Source organism: Maylandia zebra, linkage group LG18 (genome assembly GCF_041146795.1).
Source record: "Maylandia zebra isolate NMK-2024a linkage group LG18, Mzebra_GT3a, whole genome shotgun sequence".
In the NCBI taxonomy this organism is placed as follows: Eukaryota; Metazoa; Chordata; class Actinopteri; order Cichliformes; family Cichlidae; genus Maylandia; species Maylandia zebra.
The window spans coordinates 3,823,948-3,844,716 of NC_135184.1; the positions used below are offsets into that span (position 1 = coordinate 3,823,948).

Here is a 20,769-nt window from a genome sequence, read left to right on the forward strand (position 1 = left end):
CTGCCCGTTATTTAAATGCATCACAGTGTTCGTTAACGCTACTTTCAACAGAAATTTCAATTGAAACAGTCTCCATGTTAACATCACTATGCTAACATGCCTTAAATGCACCAGCATGCCTCTGCTTACTGTGTTCAGCATCATCGATAAGAAGAAGGATCCGTTTCATTTTGCTGCAGAAACTGTAAGACACACGAAAAACATCAACAGTGAGGATCTGCTGGGGCCCGGTCAGTGAGCAATCTTAGATTTTCTGCTTTCCGTCAGATAAACACAACTCTGACTGCAGACACATTTGAGCCAGTTGTAGATGCTTCACAGTTAAACGATCTCTACTGGCTGATAATAGTTTGAGATGCTAACAGTTGGTGCTTAAAGGTGCTGCTTTATGAGCATTCAGGAGAAGAATGAACATCATCAGAATCCTTAAGTTTATTTTTAATTAACGAGGCAGACGTGTCCTCGTCTGGCTGTAGAACAGTTTTCTTATTTTTTTTTCTTAGTTTATCGCCTTCTGCTCACACAGAAGCAGCTGTGGTATTATCACAACTTTGCACGTGCAGCAACCGGACATCAGCGCGCTGAATCCTCCTTTGGGTTCTTTGCTGGCTGGGTGCTAAGGCAGGAAGCCAATTTATAGGTGAGGGACACATGAAACTAACAGGCACATCAAACACCTTTCAGCTGGTTCTCTTTTAGGCCATTTTTAGTTGTCAAGTTTTTCCTGGCTTATAGATTTTTAGCCATCAGAGCGGCAGCGTTTCTTAAAAACAGCTGGACCTCTGTGAAGAGCTGGTGTCACACTCTTCTCTTTTACAGTCTGACATGAATGAAAGGCCAGATTATTTTTTTACCTTTTCACACTACACAGCAGATTGTGCTCAGTTGCACTTGTGGGCTAAAACAAGATGGCTGCCGCAGACAGAGCTGTGAACGTCTATTACCGAGTTCACACTGGCCTGTAAGTCACACTGAATATCTGAATCTGGAAATTCCTGCAGTTAATAACTGACTCTTGCATAGAAAATCAGAAATGCTTCTGATATCAGTCACAGTCTTTAAATCAGGAATGTGACACTTTCTGATTTCCCCGGGATTTGCTGTTCTGTGTCTGTTGTTTACAAACCTGAAGCCAGAGAGGGAAAAAATGACTTCCTTTCAATGGCAGAGTTATTATTATATAACAAAGCGACATCTCTATATAAATGTGCCCATTTGGCTGATACAGGTGTTAATAGAGCTGGAAATACCTTCACAATGCACTGTCCCTCTTTCATAGCAATTACTTAACAATAACAGGTGCCGCTTTTCTAGCCAAGCTTAAAGTGAAATTGTTGGGCTATTAAAATCCCATAGCTCTGAAAATGTTATCGCCGTCTGCTCCACTTTTAGAATCAACTCGGTCTGCTCTACAGATAAGAGGACAGGTCGTTGGAAGAAATATGGCCGCACTGGTCCTTTATCTGCCCTCGCCAAATGATTCTACATCCACAAGGACACCCGAGTGAGTGAGTGGATTTGGGATTCAGCAGAGAGCGAGCCGAGACGGCCGAGTTCATTCCTGCCCCGTCGGGGTACATATCAGATAACGTTGTCGCTTTCGGTTTGATCTGTAATTTCCTGGAAGACGAGGAGCGATGTGACAGATGGCGCTCACGGTGAAAGAGCTGCCGAGGACGAGGACATGTTGGGGTGCCGTCAAACCTCCAGCGAGACTGGAGAGCGGGCAGGGACACGAGGAGGGGCCGGCCGTCGCTTCTACTTCTAGTTTCCTGCATTTTCGCTGCAAAAAATCCCCTGAATGCAAGACAAGAAGACCCCTGAGGTCAAAGAGTTTAGCATTTGTTGAATCACATTAATGTATATTTTGGAGCCTCGCTCCTGCCAGCTCACATCAGATGTTTCTGCTGCTTTCTTTAATAATCAATTAAAGGAACATGCAGTTTTTGTAAGAAAGACCTAAAAAGCACAGATTTATCCCCAGCTCTCTGTTGGTGCTTTAAAACTGGCAGCACTTTATATTAAGGTAAACCTACTCACCATCAACTCTTTGTCTGTTTGCAGATTAATCACATGTTATTAGCTTTTCATTTGTCGTGTATTACTCCCTTTTTTGCGCAACCCTGTTCTACGAGAAGCAGGTCATCAACTTAAGCATTTCCCCTCTAGTTTCTTATAATTACTGTGTAATGTTACCAAGTTAGGAAACTGCTGAGCATGAATCACAATCATAATGTGTTACTTGCTGTGGGGTTTGTGAGGTCAGGGTGGTGGGAGGGCTCGAGCCAATCCCAGCTGTGATAGAGGCAGCGTGCACCGTGGACAGGCTGCCAATCTGCTGCTGGGCTAACACCGAGAGGCAGACGAGCATTCACACCGACAGCCAAGTCAGAATCACCAATCACCATTTACACTTAGCAAGTTAGCACTTTCATATGATTTCAGTCAATATTACTATAAAAACATCTGAGCTGATAAATGCAGTGTGCACAGAATCCTTTTTCATTTCTGACTTGTGTCTAATCTTTTCATCTACACTACTCTGTTTTACGGCTTTATCTGCAGCTAACCCTAGCATTATCTGATGTTTTTACTGAAACTGCACCAACTACAAAATAATAACGCAATGTTAAATGTCAACAAAAATTAAATGTGAAAAGATTTATCCATAGACCAGAAGTCGGTACAGCGATCAGCATAAAAGTAACCTAATTTTCATCTACAATTATGATGATTTAATTCCCAACCAAGCAGATAAAACACACAGATGACATGACAGATGTGTCAGCAGTGGGGCGTAGCAGAGCTACGAGTCATTTCTTCTCATCACAACATCTTTTGCAAAACCACCACGTCCAACTGCTGTGCTGCACTTCAGCAGCATAAATAAATGGCACCAAAATAAACTTTAAGCACAAGTTTACAGCCATTTGATACACATTCATGCTTCCTTTAACAGGAAATTGAAACATCTGACTTCCTCATTCCTGACAGGCCAGAGGACCACACTGATGGACATCGAGCGCCTATCGAACGGAGGCAGCGCGGCCACACGAAGATTCTCCTCAAGTTCAAAAGTTCCTACTGTGAGGAAGCAACTATTCCTGCTTTCAGTGCAGCTCGTGGACTCGTTATGGAGTCAAACTCTCAGCCAACACTTAGCATTTATACCTCCACACTGTTGTGAGCTGGTCTGTCAAACAACATAAAAAACTGTCTGTTAATGGTGGCTGCTGTCCAAGAAATCCACTTCTCTGTTTTGCACTCGTACAAAAGAAAAACTATGAGCTGTCATCTGCAACAGCTGTTCTAGTGTTATAAACAGAAAACAGAGCATTTAGCATTTCTTTTGTAATTATAACACAGTGGCATTAAACTAAGGGTTCACAAACACTAGCACACTAATGAAGTCCGCAGCAGTGCTGTAATAAATGTTAACTCTGTGCCATTTGCCTTTTATTTATTTATAGCCTTGAATAGAGAATTGGACAGGATATGCCGGGCCAAAGGGAGTGAGGCGCTTCAACAAGTGGCCTAAAATACGCACGGTGACACTGCAGTTACATTTTGTCAATGTCAAACTCCTTTTATGGTGATTTCTGGGGTTTTAATAGGTGGCATTGGGCTGTATTGTACGGTTGCCTTGCAGATGAAAGAAACCACAAATGAATGTTCCAATGGAAAAGATTAAAGATTAGCAGTGGTGGGGCTAGCAGCAGAAATAGTAGCAGTCAGGGTGAGATCTCATCACTGCCCAACAGGAAACGCTCAATATAACATCGAGTGGGAGTGATTATGGTTAACTGGGTGATGGGTTAGGGGGGATGTTTAAAATACTGTATGCAGCAGGTGTCAGCTTAGATTTCAGGTGAGCTGTAAAAGCAGGACCTTGATGTTTTAGGTAGACTACCGTGATCAAAGGGGGATGGGATACAGCACAGGATGCAGATAAAAAACATGCAGCTGACTCAAGCTGACTGCCTGAACTCTTGATCACTTTTAAAAAATATATTTGTGAACTGCGTGAATACTGACACAGGCTTTCAAATCACATGGGACTCTATGGGGGATTTGCTTTCTTCTTTTAGAGTCAGCCTCAAGTGGACATTAGTGGAACTGCACCTTTTGGTACTTCTGTCCGCAGGCTGCTGTAAGGATAAACCACAAAACCCACCACATTAATGCAATTAAATGCAAATGATATCACACGCAACTAAATATATCCTTGAGGTTTCAGTTCACTGTAGTCACGGTAACTAAAACATACTTCCAACCTGCAAAGAAGTTGTCATCTTGCACTTCCTTAAAAATGTAACCCAAGCTGCGTTCAAAGATAGACACAGTGTTGTGCAACACGTAACCAAATGATTTCAGCTTATTTTGAGTCCTAAAATCACATTTTTATTAAGCTGGGTTAATGTAATTACACCATCTTTTCTGAATGTCTGCTAACGCTAAAGCAGACGTAACCTGCAGCTGTACCCATTACACAGCTTCTCGCACACACACACAGTTGTTCATATGTGCTACACAGCTGCAGCCTCCCATTGTTCTGCTTTATCTCCGCTCCCTTAAGTTAACCAGCCTGTTTCTCCATTACACACAGCATGATGCCTTAATTAAGACTGATGCAGGATTGTGTGAAAGTGATCCTGCTGATCACATGACCAAACAATGAAATAAAAAATAAATAAAAATCATATAAAGAGAGACGGACCCTCTAAGACCTGCAAATTCATGTAGACAAAATGTCCCTCACCCCCTCATTATCAGTCCCTTAGTCTGTCAGGTACACTGCAAGTATGTGGACACACACTGATAATCACCTATGACTCATCGTCCGCTTACTTTTGCATGAGTACACGATGTGTGTAACACAGACAGGGGTGGGTGAGGTATCATTGCTTCGTGTCTGCTCTCCTCTCCGTAACGTATTCACAGTCACACACTGAGCAGCAGACAGCGGCGGTAACCGATGAGTCACCATCCTAACTTCTCATCAGGTTGCCGTTTGTCTCCATCTGGCAAAGATGAATGAACAGAGTCGGGGATGAATTTATGTCAGCCAATCAACAGCCAGACAGGCAACACGCATGATCGTGGCTCAAGAGTTGGGAGTTCGCCTTGTAATCGGAAGGTTGCCGGTTCGAGCCCCGGCTCGGACAGTCTCGGTTGTTGTGTCCTTAGGCGAGACACTTCACCCGTTGCCTACTGGTGGTGGTCAGAGGGCCCGGTGGCGCCAGTGTCCGGCAGCCTCGCCTCTGTCAGTGCGCCCCAGGGTGGCTGTGGCTACAATGTAGCTGCTATCACCAGTGTGTGGATGGGTGGATGTGTAAAGCGCTTTGGGGTCCTTAGGGACTAGTAAAGCGATATACAAATACAGGCCATTTACCATTACTACAAGACCCCCATTACCATGGTGATCCTGCAACACCACTCATGAGGAGGTTGCAGTAGCAAACACAAACCGAGGAGTGCAAAGCTATGAGTATTCAGAATTTTTTACCACTGCAAATGACTGGAAATCTTTACATTTAAATTAGCTGTGGGACTTTCTTATGTTCACAGGGAGGGGGGGGGATCTTCTTACAGGGAACCTGCCGTAGTGGGCTGCCGTGTTTTCACATGAGTCCAGATGAGCCAAGGCAGTGTCCAGAATACCAGAATATGATGGAAAACACAGCAGGATTAAACGTGCCTCAGGTCTAGATTGTTTTATGTTAAACTGATGACCAACATCTCATTCAGGCTTGGAAAGGTAGAAGTAAAGGAGGAGGAGTCAGTCAGTTTCAATCTACAACTTCACTGCTAGATGTCACAAAGTCTTACGTACTTGTCCTTTAAGCACCGATCACCAATTATTGGGAAAATTACAGAAACCAACCTCGTGTCTGAGATGTTTTCTGTGAATCCAATCTGATTGTAAATCTTAATAAAGGTAATATTTCTCCCAAAAATACCCTCACCTGTAATAAGAGTCATTCAAAGGACAAGAAGTATTCCCAGTCACATTTCAACCAATCAAAATGCTCCGTATCATTTTTTTTATTCAATTTGATTCTATTTAATTTTATTTATAGAGCACCAAATCACAACAACAATCACCTCAAAGAGCTTTATATTGTAAGGTAGACCCTACAATGATACATACAGAGAAAACCCAACAATCACATGACCCCCTGTGAGCAGCACTTTGGCAACAGTGGGAAGGAAAAACTCCCTTTTAACAGGAAGAAATAGCATTCTCCTATTTAAATATCTTTAAATGTTTTGTTTTATTACATCGCTGGTGCAACATCAGCACATGAAAGCTCATTATTGAGTGTCACAGACAGAAACAACACGAGAGTGTAATGAAGACAGATCACACCAAACATAAAGCAGTGTCTGGGTCACTGTGTAGGACTGTATAGCTGAAATGCACATCTGTATTAAGAGTTTCTACATCCCCTGACGTGGTCAGGGTCTCCTTTTACTTGTATTGTCAGATGGAGGCACTTTTAACAGCACATCTACAACACAAGCAAACACATCACCTAGGTGATGCGGGTCCAGCTCTCTTTTCATGTAGAGGAAGTGATGATTTGTTTCCAAGTGCCTCCGTTGTACATTAGCACTCTGGCCGAGGGCTAACATCCTCAGCCAAAAACAAACACTTCCCAGATCTTGTCTGCTGACATTTTAAGCAAACTGTCAGCTTAGGTAACTATTCATGGTGTGTTCCACACAAAAAAGCAATCAGAGCATTTAATGTGTCACCCTGTAATAAATCCCACCATCCTGAGACTATAATATCAGAATCGATGGGATTCATTTTGAAAAAGGCGTTTTAAACCATCTATCCCTCATCACAAATGTCATTATTGTCTGTTTGAATTCATACTGAGGCCGTGTTTGCAAACGTGCAGAAATAATTAATGACGAGATGAAAACAAATGCTATAAAATCTCTATATGTTAATTATGGAATATCAGTGGATATGATGTGAACATGCTCATCCATATTCTTAAATTCTAATCTCACGCAGAGTTTCGTAAACCCACTCTGTTGATTAACCCCGGCCGCCCACCCACCAAGACCAATTACACTCGCTCCCTATCTGCTATCGCCTTTGAAGCATCAAACTGTAAATCTTCCCATCACTGGGCAAGAGTGGAAAAGACAGTGAGTCAGTTTAGAAATGGAAATTGTCTCTGCATTCATCAGTGATTTCCTACAAACTGCTGCTACAGTAAACTGTTGTTTGATTACGGCAACAATTACAATCACAGTTATTTTGGCCACGGCTGAGATCACAGTTAACGGGACTGTTTGTGGACTGACTGGGTTTATTGAACGCATCTCTTTAACTGTTGCAACGTACCCTTGAAATTTGATTGTAATTCATCTGAAATAGGAATGGAAATATAGAAAGAAATGAAGTAAACACCAACAGGGTCAGAGCACTGTTAGGAAACGCAGAGCAGCACAGTGCGAACGTTATCTTCATTATCTTCCTTTAATAATTGTTAAAGGAGGAAAATGTCAATGAAATCTGAATTGGACTAATTTTACAACCCTAGGTGTGACGCGCCCTCGCTGCACACCTTTACTTGCTGTGTCAGGTAAAAGGTTGATTTCAGCAGTAAGTCAACACAAGCAAAAAACTCCCACAGACTGCAGATTCCTGTATGTTGACTTCAGCTGTTGGTGGGCTCAGAGCTGTAAGACTGAATGTCTATGAATGTCCTAACTATCTGTTGCTACAGTGCATGAACTGTGCAGGTGACAGTTTGCCAGAAAATCATTAAAATTGTCCAACAAAACCTTCTTTAAGCAAATAATGCTGTTTGTCATTTCTACATCGGTTTCATTGTGATTTCAGGTGAAGTAATTATCATAATTAATCATTACAATACCCGATTAATCAGTTATTTCAGCACATCGCTGCAGCACAGTCCAATTCCGATACAGCACCACCACAACTGAGGCGCCATTCACACACAAACCATCATCCGCACACACAATCCACAGCGTCACATCACCGAGAAACGGAGGGGAAAAAACACGCAGACAACCCAAAATACACGCGCACAGACACACAACCCCTCCTCGTCACATTTTAATCGTTTATTGTCTTTTTTTTTTTCACGCAAATAAACAACTAAACCAAAACCCGAAAGACTGTCCTCCTCCTCTCCATCCTATTGATACGCAAGGTGGCATCTCTCCCATCCACACCCTACACCTAATGCGCATGCGTGCCGCGGCAAACAAAGGACCAGGCAATTAACCGGCGGGGTACGGCTAATAAAGTTTGACTCGCTGCGTAAGCAAACCGATACATTCGAGCAGCGGCAGAAACAAGAAGACGAGTGAAAAGATGAACTCTGTGTTTGTGCGGGAGAGAATGCAGCTTAGATTCTCCATCAGCCACCCCCACCCTCCTCCTCCTCATCAACATCATCCCACAGAGGCTCCTCAACCCCCCATCCCTCCTCCATACTCCTTCTGAGTGCAATAAAACGAGAATATGAGATCAATAATTCATCTGAATCATGACACGGACTGATGTGGTTAGAGAGTGCATGTGATAAGAGTCACTGAGTGCGTGCATGTGCGCGCGTGCGTGTCGCATTCAGGCAGAACGGTGTCACACCTCCACAAAGACAAAGAGGTGGGGCGAGCAGAAGAGCACTCTTCTTATTTCTGGATGTTCAACTGTTTACTGGCTGCGAATTATGAGGGGGGCACCCCCACCCCACCCCCGAGCCCCAAATCCCCCCTCCCCTCTGCGGTGCGGAGCAGTCTGTGGAAATTATATAATCATAAACGATATCAAAGCAATCAATAAATAATAAAGAGCACGCTGCTCGATCGCACTTTGAGCGCTGTCGAGGTGATTTTTGCTTTTTTCCCTCAATAAAAGTGAGAAAAACGAGACCGTGTCTGAGCGCGTGCTCTCCCAGACTGTACACACCCCTTTTTAAACTCGTGCACATTTTGTCGCCAGGAAAAGAAAAAGAGAAAAAAAAAGAGCACAGAAGAAAACAGAATTTTACAGTTTCCTAATTTCTCCCTTTCTAAAAAATATTTGATTTCCTTCTTTTTTCACGACATCTCCACGTCCTTTGTCTCATCCCCTGCACTCGCTCCGCGCGGCTGTCCAAACGGAGAGATGGGAAAAGACAAAAGGAATAAAGAAAATAAAAGAGCCACGAGCATGTGAGCGGCTCCGTGGGGCAGTAAAAGAGGAGAGTGGGGCGATGGAGCAGCTCTTACCGTGTGCACTGAAGTTCCGACACGTTCTCTGCGCTCCTGGCAGCTTCAAGCAGCGGCTGCTGGATTTTTTTGCGGCTTCTCCTGCGCGCCCAGCGGCTTGTGCCTGCTACACGGTACGGCTCCGCGGCGATCCTCCGCCTGCGCGCACACGCATCTGAACGCACGTGCACGCGCGAGCGGTGTGCACTCAGAGCAGCAGCGTGAAGAAAACGTACCTGTTCCTAACGACTCGCTTTATTAAAGCTCTGTGGTGCACGCGTCTTTATTTTCATTTATTTCTTTAGGATCATAAAACACTTAATGCTGCTTTATGATCATTTTATCACTGCTGTGCTGCTGCATATGTGTGACCGAGCGGTGTCTCCAAACGTGAAGCTCATTTTTTTCAATCCTTCACACAAAATGATTCATTTTATTTTATTTATGCATTTAGTAAAAAAAAAAATTACTCTGATATTGTTAGGAACGGAAATTTCTCTCTGCGCTTCTTTTAGTTGCAATACTTCATTCTTGCGCTCCGTCTTTCGTCAGTCGTTGCTTTAGAGCGCCCCCTGCTGTTCACTTTATTCACGTGTTTCCGAGGACTTGTTGGTAGGCGGGACGCACCTGTTGATTCACAGACTGAAGAAACTGTCATCTGTTTATTGGACCAGATTTTACAAAATAAAAATGAAAAAAAAAAACTCAACTTGTTTCACATTTTAGGAAAAACTGTTGACTCCAAAAAATGTTTACCCGCTTCTCAATGCTCCACTGTTTATGTTTTAATGTTTAATCTCTGAGGGCTTCAGAAATAGTAAGTCATTGTATTTATCTGTATGTGTTTACATCTGTTTAAGTACAGCAGAAAGGTTTGGTGAATGTGTAATAACCATATTTTCTGCACGGCATTACCTAAAGTTTGACACTAGATGGCAATGTTTGCAAAGAGTTGATGCTCCACATAAAACCAGAGCTAAAAAGTTAGTTCATGTCAAATAAAAGGAGAGGGGCGTTTATGTTGTAAAGCTATTAGTTTCTCTTCAGAGACTTGCTCTCCTCTCTGTCACAGGGGAATCTCATCCTTGTCAGTGTCGACAGCAGGGCTGTCACATCACAGTGTTTGCAGGTGAACTTATGAGCTTTAACAAAAGGCTTTGAAAAGTTTTAGTTTTTGATTCCTTGAATCATTTGAATTCAGGATTTTCATGTGAACTGTTCAAAGTAATCCTTCTTAAAAAAAATAATTAAAGAACAATAGTAATTAGTGGTTGTAACATTCGCCTTATCTGTGAAAGATCACAGATTCAAGAGTGGTCGCAAGCTTCTCTACTTGTAAGGCAGCAGCTAAAAGTATGTTTCTATTAAAGAAAAACTCTTATTTATCGTATAATTGGCCTTGGTGCAGCTCCTCACTTCATTGTTCTTCTGTGATCAACAGGCTTTTAGTGCTTCTCTCTGTAAGCCAACTTTTCTCTGATTGGCTGCTTCTCATAAGCAGAGAGTCAGAGTTGTTTGCCCGAAAAGATCATATTAAGCAGATCACATGTCACTGGCATCATGCCGAGTGTTTGGCTCACAAGGATTACTTGACTTTATTCTGACCTATTTTATTTGAAAGTAGTTGTGATGGTTAATGTGAGCATCCATCACTGAACTGTATAAATGTCACAGAGAAAAAGGAAAACCACAATAAGTCCACTTTAAGTGCATTTTCATATCCACAACTTAAATGTGTTGTTGTTGCCTCTGCAATGTCACACTGAGACTCAGCAGTTTGTTATCAACATTTCAGCTCCTCCAAAGGGATTCCCATGGTGAAGACCAACAAAGTGCAGCCCCCTCCCCTCCCTCTGGCAGGAAGTGTATTGGGATTAGGGAGAGGTCAGTTTGTTCTGGGAGATGCAGTGACCCGACTTACCCGGCTGTACCTGACCCCTGCACAGAGCTGCTGATAAATCTTGCATGTTCTCAGATGATCCCACTGCCTATGAACTACAAGTGACCCTTCACATCCCATAGTCCTTCCTTTCTTTCCCAACATTATCACATACCACCAACAGGAGGGCAGTTTTAAGGTGGCCTGCACCTTTTGTACATGTACGAACTCTTTCAGAGTCTTTTGTGAGGAATAAAAGAGTATCTATTCTGAGCATCCTTTAAAAAACAACTGGGTCCAGCCAACACTGAGTGCAAGACAAAGAATGCCAGACTGAAACATCGCCAGCAGCAAAGCCAAATTCATCAGGGTCAGGTCCACAAAGGTAAAGGTAGTTGCATCTCGGCATCACGGTTTTGCACTCCTGACTTTTAATTTGAATGCCACATCGCTACCATCTGCTGCTCCTGTGCCACAAGGGGTCACCACAGCAGGTAGGTAGGAATTGTGTCTCTGACAGGAACCAGCAACCTTTCATGTATGACATAAAGCATATTTAGCAAATGGCTAAAATCCTACCCAGCCCTAAACCTACACCTAAACAATTTCCTGGCAACTTGGTGAATGTCAGGAGGTTAAAACTCTTTATTTGCATCATTTTATTTTAATCTCCTCGCTTATAAAATTACCGCACATGTAAACAACTCGAGAACAGACCTGCAGTTCATAACGATGCGTTTGATGATGAGAGGACCAATAAACAGCAGTTTGACAGTATTTGGCTTCCTGTGCCAGTTTTTTCATTTGCAGATGAATCATCCACTTGAGTGCACTTCCACACCTTATCATCTGGGGCCGAGCAGCTGCTCATTGGTGCACAGTGAACTGGAAGATTAACTGAAGTAAAGATATGGCCTGAGGTTAGCAGAAGAAATGCTTTCAAACATCAGAGTCGAGTTCAAAAGGAGCTTTGAAGCATTTGGTTTTGATGATGTGGTGAAGATGAGTCACGACAGTCAAACCGCAGTTAACAGCATTATGTAAGCATTAATTATACAGCACACAGTTTCCTGAATGTTGTTTAAAAACATGATAGAAAATGCTACACGAACTCCTTTTGCTTTCTCAACCCAAATAATAACTGGGGAATATTAAATTCACCCAAACAAGCACTGAGCTTTATGTGATTTATAAGAGTCCACTTCTTCAGTTTCAGTGAAGCTAACATAGAACTTCTGAGATAGACTCATTAGAGAACCTAGAGGAAAATTTGTGATTATGTTTTACACTGAAATGTGGAGACTGAAATAGTCGTTTTGTCCACATATTTAGGGTTCGAACAGATTAAAACAAAGCCATCAAATCAAACATTTTCAGCCTGTTATGGCTACAGCAAACCTTTAAGTTACAAAATAGTGGGGAAAATTAATTTGCAATCTCTGCTTTTGAAAAGGGCACGGTCTTTAAAACAAACCTGCCAAAGAACTCTTACTGTTTCAAAGCGTTTGCGGGACCTCTGCCTCTTTATGAGGGCTTAATGGTAATAATCAGGCTCGTCACGACCTGCCCGGACTGAAAGAGTTTGCTGCATCATAATTTGCTGGTAAGCAGTTAAGATTAGATTTAGCCTTCGGTATAATCACGAGGAGGTGGAGACAAGCTTGACTGAAAGTAATTATCAAACCCTGTCTCTTTTTCTCCTCCTCTCTCCTTTCTTATTTACTCTCAAGTCCTTCAGAAGTTTCAGGAATCCTTGGAGGAGACTAGTGGTTCTTAAGGCGGTTCCATGTCTGTTTGATGAGGCTTTATGGTTATTAATGGGGGGGTTAGGAGTCACTGAGGCTAGTTTAATAAGATCGAACCTTTTTTTGGTTAACCAAGGCAAAGTGGTCCTTCACATAATACAGCAGTTTGTGTTTTGTGGCCTAAAGTGTGTAAATGTAAGAATATTGATGAAGGTTGGGATTAAAAATTTCATAAATAAAACTGTGTTTACTAAAGATTTCCTCAAAGCACCTTGTACCGTATGTGTGATCGTACCAGGCCAGATAAAAGTGCATCGTATTTGTCTTTTTTGTGAGGTTTTTTTAAAAACCTCCACAACATCAGTGTTTTTTTCCCTGAAAAACGTCAAGGAAAGAAAAACATTGTGATTGTGCTTTGTGAGCTTTTGCAGCATTTTTCTATTTGCTGACGTTTTTTGAAGATTCGGTGCATTTGATTTCCCCACCACCGTATTATATGGTTGTTTACTGGTTTTCATTAAAAACTTTTTTTTTTAAATTATTTTGAAATTTCTTAAAGTTTGTTGTTGGTTTACTTTTTTGCTTTTTTTGGGTTATTCACAAGTTTTATTTGTAGGTTAATACTTGTTTCATTGTTTTGTTTTGTTTTGTTGTTTATCTTGTTAAGTTAGTCAGGAAGAACTGTAGGGCCATTTTTCTATAAATAAAGAGACTGGTATAGGACCAGCATGCACTGGGGTGGGCCTATGTTTTTTTTCCCCCAGAGCAGGAGAAACAGCAGGAAGCAACAAAAATGGATCCTTGTTATTGCTCGCCAAACTGGATGAATAAACCCTAAAACGCAACTTTCAAGTTTGACAGTGGACTTCTTTTGCCTGCGTACAAAATGTTACCTCAGTGCAGCAGTGGCTTGTAGATTTTAAGTCCCCAGTCTCCCTCGGAATGCTGTTGAAGCTCTGCCGGAGGTGTGCGTTGAAGATCTCGCGGACTGGGGCCTCTGCTAGACGTTCCCAGCACACCCTCACTACGTGTTTAGGTGCACCGGGTCTGTCCAGCGTCCTCCCCCGCCACCTGATCCAACTCACCACCAGGTGGTGATCAGTTGACAGCTCAGCCCCTCTCTTTACCCGAGTGTCCAGAACATATGGTCGCAGGTCTGCTGATACGATTACAAAATCGATCATCGAGTGCACGTGGCACCAGGACCTAGAGCGTCCTGATGCCACGTGCACTTATGGACACTCTTATGTTCGAACAAGGTGTTCGTTTTGGCCAAACTGTGATTTGCACAGAAGTCCAATAACAAAACACCGCTCGGGTTCTGATGAGGGAGGCCGATCCTCCAAATCACGCCCTTCCAGGTCTCGCTGTTGTTACCCACGTGAGCATTGAAGTCTCCCAGCAGGACAACAGAGTCTCCAGGTGGAGCACCTTCCAGCACCCCACCCAGGGACTCTAAGAAGGCTGGGTACTCTGAACTGCCACTCAGCACATAAGCGCCTTGAGGCGTCTTTTGTTGTGATTTGGCGCTATATAAATAAAATTGAATTGAATTGATAAGCGCAGATGACAGTCAGGACCCGTTCCCCGACACTAAGGCGCAGGGAACAAACCCTCTCATCCACCGGGAAAAACCCCAACGTACCGGCAGCAAGCCGAGGGGATATTAGAATACCCACCCCAGCCCGCCGCCTCTCACCAGGGGCAACTCCAGACTGAGACAGAGTCCAGCCCCTCTCCAGGAGACTGGTTCCAGAGCCCAAGCCATGCGTAGAGGTGAGCCCGACTATATCTAGCCGGTACTTCTCAACCTCACGCACTAACTCAGGCTCCTTCCCCACCAGAGAGGTGACATTCCATGTCCCGATTGCCAGTCTTGGCAGCCGGGGGTCAGTCCGCCAGGGCCTCCGCTCCTGGCCGCCACCCGGCACACAATGCACCCGACCCCTATGGCGCCTCCTGCGGGTGGTGGGCCTGCGGGAGGATGGGCCCATGTCCCCTTTTTGGGCTGTGCCCGGCTGGGCCCCATGGACTAAGGCCCGGCCACCAGACGCTTGCCCTCGGGCACCCTCCCCGGGCCTGGCTCCAGGGCGGGGCCCCGGTAACCCTATCCCGGGCAGGGTAAACTGTTCCCTCGATCTTCTCTTCATATGGGTCTTCTGAATCACTCTTTGTCTGGTCCCTCACTCAGGACCAATTTGCCATGGGAGACCCTACCAGGGAGCAAAAGCCCCCAGACAACATAGCCCCTGGGATCCCTGGGACACACAAACCCCTCCATCACGATAAGGTAGCGATTCACGGAGACAAATTTAGCAAACCTTACATTAAAAATTTAGATGCTTTTTATTGGTTAGAGCAGTTCACACAATATTTTTATGCGTTGAGTGAAAAAAAAATCAGTTTTCCTGATTTGTGTGCACAGTTATAGGAACACTGTTTTTATTATTATTACACAGACAACAACAGGGTGCATAAACATAAAAACACATCACAAAATTGATAAGAATTAGAGTGCAAATCAACAAAAGTGACTCAATGACCACAAAACTACTAAATTATGGATTTGAAGGCAAACACTGTGCAGACTGTTTCCTACTTTAAATCTGAGATTACTTAATGAAACAAGTTTGCACAACTACCCATCTCAACATGCAGGTAAACGTACATATAAAAATAAATGATAAACAAACGTAACGTTAAAAAGCTGTGCACATATTTAGAGCACTGTTTGCATTTACAGTATTTAGGACTTTCTCAAATGGCCGGAGTTACCTGATTTTGCTGCTCCTCGTCTCTTCCAGTGTTTTATTTTGCCACAGTCAGTCTTCTGCTCTCTCTGTCTTCCTCGCAGCATGATACCGGTTGGAGGATGTCTGTTTTGGCTTCACCACTGACACAGTCCTGGAAGAAAATAATTCCCAGTCCGGTTATCTTACATCTTTAGGAGAAGTCTAAAAGAGTCACAGGAAATGTTTGTCTTCCTCATCCTGTTTTGGGCACTTTGAAATTTTAAGATGCTGGCAAAGCATCAAACAACAAGAGAAAAAAATGACTCTTATAATCCTGCAGTATTGGTAAACCAAGAGATGATCAGTTCCAGATTTCAGACACATTTCTTTATTTCCTCTGTCAACATCCAACATTGTCTTCTAATTTGTCTCTTAATAAGTTGATTCTCTAACACTAAACACATTTTTCATACAATTTATTATTGATTTGGTCCCCTTGTCACATAAACTACATTGTCAAATCCAAATCCAGATCATAAATCCAGATTCACATGATGAAAGGATTACAACAATGGACACAGAGAGAATCGCTTCTCTGTTTTACACGAACATCTGCAAATTCTGGCCCATGGCTTCTTCAGCAGCTGGTATTTAAATGCTGCGTAACCTTTGATTTCCACTAATGTCCGACTGAGGTTTCGTTCCCATGAGTTTTAAAATCAATCACAGAAAAATAAAAATAACAACCTGCAGGGCTGAAAAATGAAGTCAACACAAAAACACCAAAAACTGCAGATCCAGGTTCTCGGCGGTCTCTGTGGCGTGTTATAATGATTAGCTTTACAGCAGAAATATGCATATTTTTAACATGGTTTATTTATTTTCTCTATATGTAACTCATGTCAGCTCTTAGCCGACATCAAGCATTGGGTTGACAATGATGGATGAGCTCATCATGACAGCATCACAACATAAACGATCGACACACAATTAATAAACACGTGCTGTCGGAGAAAGTCCAACATTTACACCTGAAGTTCTAAAACAGGTAAGTGTGAGAGTGTATTAGTGAACGGGCTGACACATGCAGAGATTACACCGCTAAGTGCTTCAGCAGCTTCTCGTCAGTCAAGAGAAGGATCAGTCTTTCACTCATAATCAGCGCCCACATATCAAATCTCACAAATTCTTGACACAAAGGGTCAAGACCAGAAGTCGAGGGATGTTCAGGTTAGTGTGAATTTGCAGAGGTGGGCTGAGCTCAGTGCTCCCATTAAATCCAGTTTGACCCTGATTATGAAATCCTCAGGAGCTTAAAGACCATCGCTACAGGGAACGAGTGTTACTTAACCTCTGACACGGCCGCAAATTAGAGGTCAAGGGTTGCTGAGATGACAGAGTCCAGACAGGTGACCAGCACCGGCGTCTCTGAGAAAAATAGAAGCGAGAAGGAAGTGAATGAAGAGTGTAGAGCTCGAGGTATGAGAGGGAAAACTAATCCTTGTTGCTCCAGTCTCATTTGATTTCTTGAAAATCCTCCATCACTGTTCTACATTAACACAGAGAAAACTACCTGAAGGCAACAGCGCAGTTTTAAGTGCTGCCCTGCTTCCATTTACTGATCTTTGGACTCATTCAGACACGAATTACTGAAACAAGTTTTTGTATGTTTTATTTCTAAGTAAGCACTGATTTGACGAAATGGGAGAGTAAAAACTTTTAAGACATTTAAGCCGATGTACATTGCATTGAATTAGGACGCGCCATCACTAATGACAATTAAGAGGGTTAAAGTTGAAAGTAATAGTTTTTTGATTGATGAAACCACATTATTAGCACTATTTCCTTGTTTGTTCCCAGAGGAAATTTTTACCAGACGCCTCTGAAAAGCAGCAAGAGATGTTAATCGTTCGAGGGTTCGAGCAGCTCTGGCTTAGAGGCCTTTTTTAAACCCCTTAACTTCTGGAACTATGTGCAGTACAGCTGTTCATCAATCCACCAACAGCTGAGTCTGACACAACAGACAGACGTGTTAATAGCATTTTGCTCTTTTCAGCTACCCAGAATTTAAAAAATATTGTATCCTAGTACCCAAAAGCTCTTGGTCCAGCATTGGCCTAAATTCATCATGCCTGGCGTTTGTGAAACAGAGTTTCATTTGTTCCAAAGCTTACATTGGCTGGATCTGCAGTAACTCTCAGCCCAGATCAATGTATGAGTCAGAAACCTTAAAATTTCCCAAATCCGGCAGCTTTGCATGACTTCTGGTGCAAGAACACACTCTCAGCTGTAGACTTGCCAACATACTTGGCTACCTTAATGGCCTTTTTGCTGGAATATGTGGAATTAGCTGGTTAGTGCATTCCTGCTTCACCTTATTCAACTTTCTCAGGATGATATGTCAGAAATCTATTTTCTCCTTCTTTTAAACCGCATTATTTCTTCTTCTTTTCTGTGGTTGCCTCACATTTTATTTCCACTCCTACGTGAGCTGCTGACAGTCACAGGATTGTGCACCACATGCATCATTGTGGTTTTGGTATTGCACAAATTTAAAACAAGCACACAGTAATACAAAGAGTCCACAGTGAAAACATTTCAGAAGCACCTTAGAAGTTGCCTGCATCTCACGAGGTTATGATTAGAGAAGCAGCTAAACTCTCTTAATGTAGCCTGAGAAAAAGAAACCTCTACACCAGTGGTTTGCAAACATTTTGTGCCTAAAGTGCAGCCAAAACAGACGAATGCACTTTTGAAAGCAAATTTATTCACTGTGAAACATCGGCATTTTTTTAGCTTTACTTCTACAGCAGTATAGACTTTACCAACATTTCCTGATCAAACACTTTTATATAATCCAGGAAACAGTTTTGCTCCCTCAGGTTCAGGTCCAGCACCATGAAGTAAGCCTTTGCTTTCATGGGAAACGTTTAGTTTCAGTGTGGCCTTCTGCACCAGGTCAGAATTAGTCATCTCGTCCAAAGAAATGATGCTCTCAGGCCACAGGGTTAGCAGACTCAGGTTCGCTTTGGCCAAGCAGCAAAACGGTTTCTTTTTTTAATGTTCTCCTTTTGAGTTTTGGTAACTCTTAGAGTTTAGGGACTGCTGCTTTGACTAACAGGTGCTCTGACATGCAGGTAGGTGTCAGTTAGGCCTCACCACTGAGTTGACTCATTGAACTCAACCTCATCAACTGTATTATTGGCGCCTTTTAGAGTACGTTTGAGGGAAATATCTGATAAATGATATGGCTTGTTGTAAAGTACAGACCATTCAACAGGTCCGTGCACCAGCTTCTAGTATATTCTAGTATTTTAATCAGTCTGTTACTAATCCCTAATTAGCAGGTGTGCACCCATACAGTTTATGAATGTGGCTTCTTGAGCAAGCCAGCAGGTGATCATTGAGAGGCTCAACTCTCAGGTGTCAAGGTTTGAGCAGGCAGACCGTGGGGATGTGGGGAACTAGGACCCAAAACAAAGAACTCTTCAAATGAAGCAGTGTCTTTATTTACAGTGTTGCAAATATAAACCACAATAAATCCCCTTGCGCTCTCCCGACTCCCATGCAGTGTCTTTTCCCAGTGTCTGTGCTCCGAAAGTCTGCTTCCTAGTGTTCCTAGTACCCACGCTCACTGCCCTCCTGTCTCTACACTCCTGCAGGAAGAACACAGAGGCAGCCGTTAATACTTCACACTATGACAACCTCACACTAACAGACATCTAGCTGGGAAACTGACGGGAAGTCTCACGCAACGATCCAGCGTCGGAGAGAGCTCAACCACACTGCAAAGTAGCTCCCCCAGCGAGGCTGATCAGCTGCAGGTGTGTGTTATCATCCTTGGGTGTGGCCAGCCACCTGGCAGGGCACACTCAAGCAGGGAAACCAGGGACAGCACAATACAGCAAATATACACAATACCATGGTACGCCCCATCAACATATAAATAAGCACAAAAGCTGCTCATGGACCCCGGGTCTGATGACCCAAGTCCCTGACATCTGGTCCATTTACAGTCACTTCTGCCTCCAAAAAAATAATGTCAGCAGCCATAACACTAATGTTGACGCTTCAAAACGCAGAGCCCCTAAATCAGAGGGTTGTGGCCATGTCCTATACGTCTATAATAGTAAGTAAATGTCTTCAGGTACAGATAGACTACATTTAAAATTCATCTATTACTTTGTATTTGAATTTGTGTATTGCATTGATAATGTAGCATTGACACAAAACCTCAAAGCACATCTGGGTTTTCTTAAGACGCACCATTTAAAAAAAATACAAACGTATTTTTGAATGGTGGGGTTTAGGACCCTGAACCTGCGGGGGTTAAGGGTCATTTGACGTGGCTATAAGTTAAGGGAAAACCAGACACAGACACAGATGTGAGGGTTGTGTTGTTAACCTGTAGCTGGAATGTTAATGTTTGACCGTTTAGCTCATTACATGTTTATACAGACTTGGTCTACACCGGCTCACAGATACAAAGAACAAAAAGGCTCCTAAACCAGTTTGTTGGAAATGTGACAATTTTCTGCTGTCGAGTATTCGTCATCGCTGCTGTATAAACGTTTTTGCTTGATAAAAACCTTTCTCTGTGTCTTTTGGGCTTCCAGTGAACTCCTTGTTTCAGAAACTGCTGAATATTTAGAAATTTGAATGTGTTTTTGATGTTTAAACATTTCGCTCAGTGACAAATGGTTCTTTTTAACAAACTGGAATATTATCAAAACCTGCAGTCTGACAAATGGTTCTCATGGCTTGGTGTGATTATTATACTGGGGATTTTGAACACAGAGTAAATATTGAGGTGAGATCATTTCTTATATGCACATGAATGTTTTACTTTTTTAAAAGAAACAAACTTTACATTTATTTTTATAAACATTATTTGATTCAGGTGAGTACTAGTGTATTAAATGAATATTTTATGTTATCATCTGATGTTATTTTACACTCTATTCAGTTTCTGTTTCTCAGATGTAGTTTAATATTTAATATTGCTGTTTTCACAGTGGCCACATTTATATAAAAACTTACTTTGAGAGTTTTTGCTACAGGACTTTATACAAATTTCTTATGACTCCTTTGTAGAAATGTACCATAGGATATACCATAATCAGAAAAATGCTCAACTTAATTGTTTTTATTGGTGATAAAGCCCAAGTTAAAT

At 42.6% G+C, this 20,769-nt stretch overlaps 1 protein-coding gene across 1 annotated transcript in view; it reads right to left on the reverse strand.

Moving 5' to 3' along the window:
• Positions 1 to 9,416, reverse strand: part of basp1 (brain abundant, membrane attached signal protein 1) — a 50,346-nt gene extending 40,930 nt beyond the window's left edge. The window contains exon 1 of the mRNA XM_004569455.3: positions 9,262 to 9,416. The gene's annotated coding sequence lies outside the window, so the exon portion shown is untranslated. The remainder of the gene's footprint in view (positions 1 to 9,261) is intronic.
• Between the last annotated feature and the right edge of the window lie 11,353 nt (positions 9,417 to 20,769).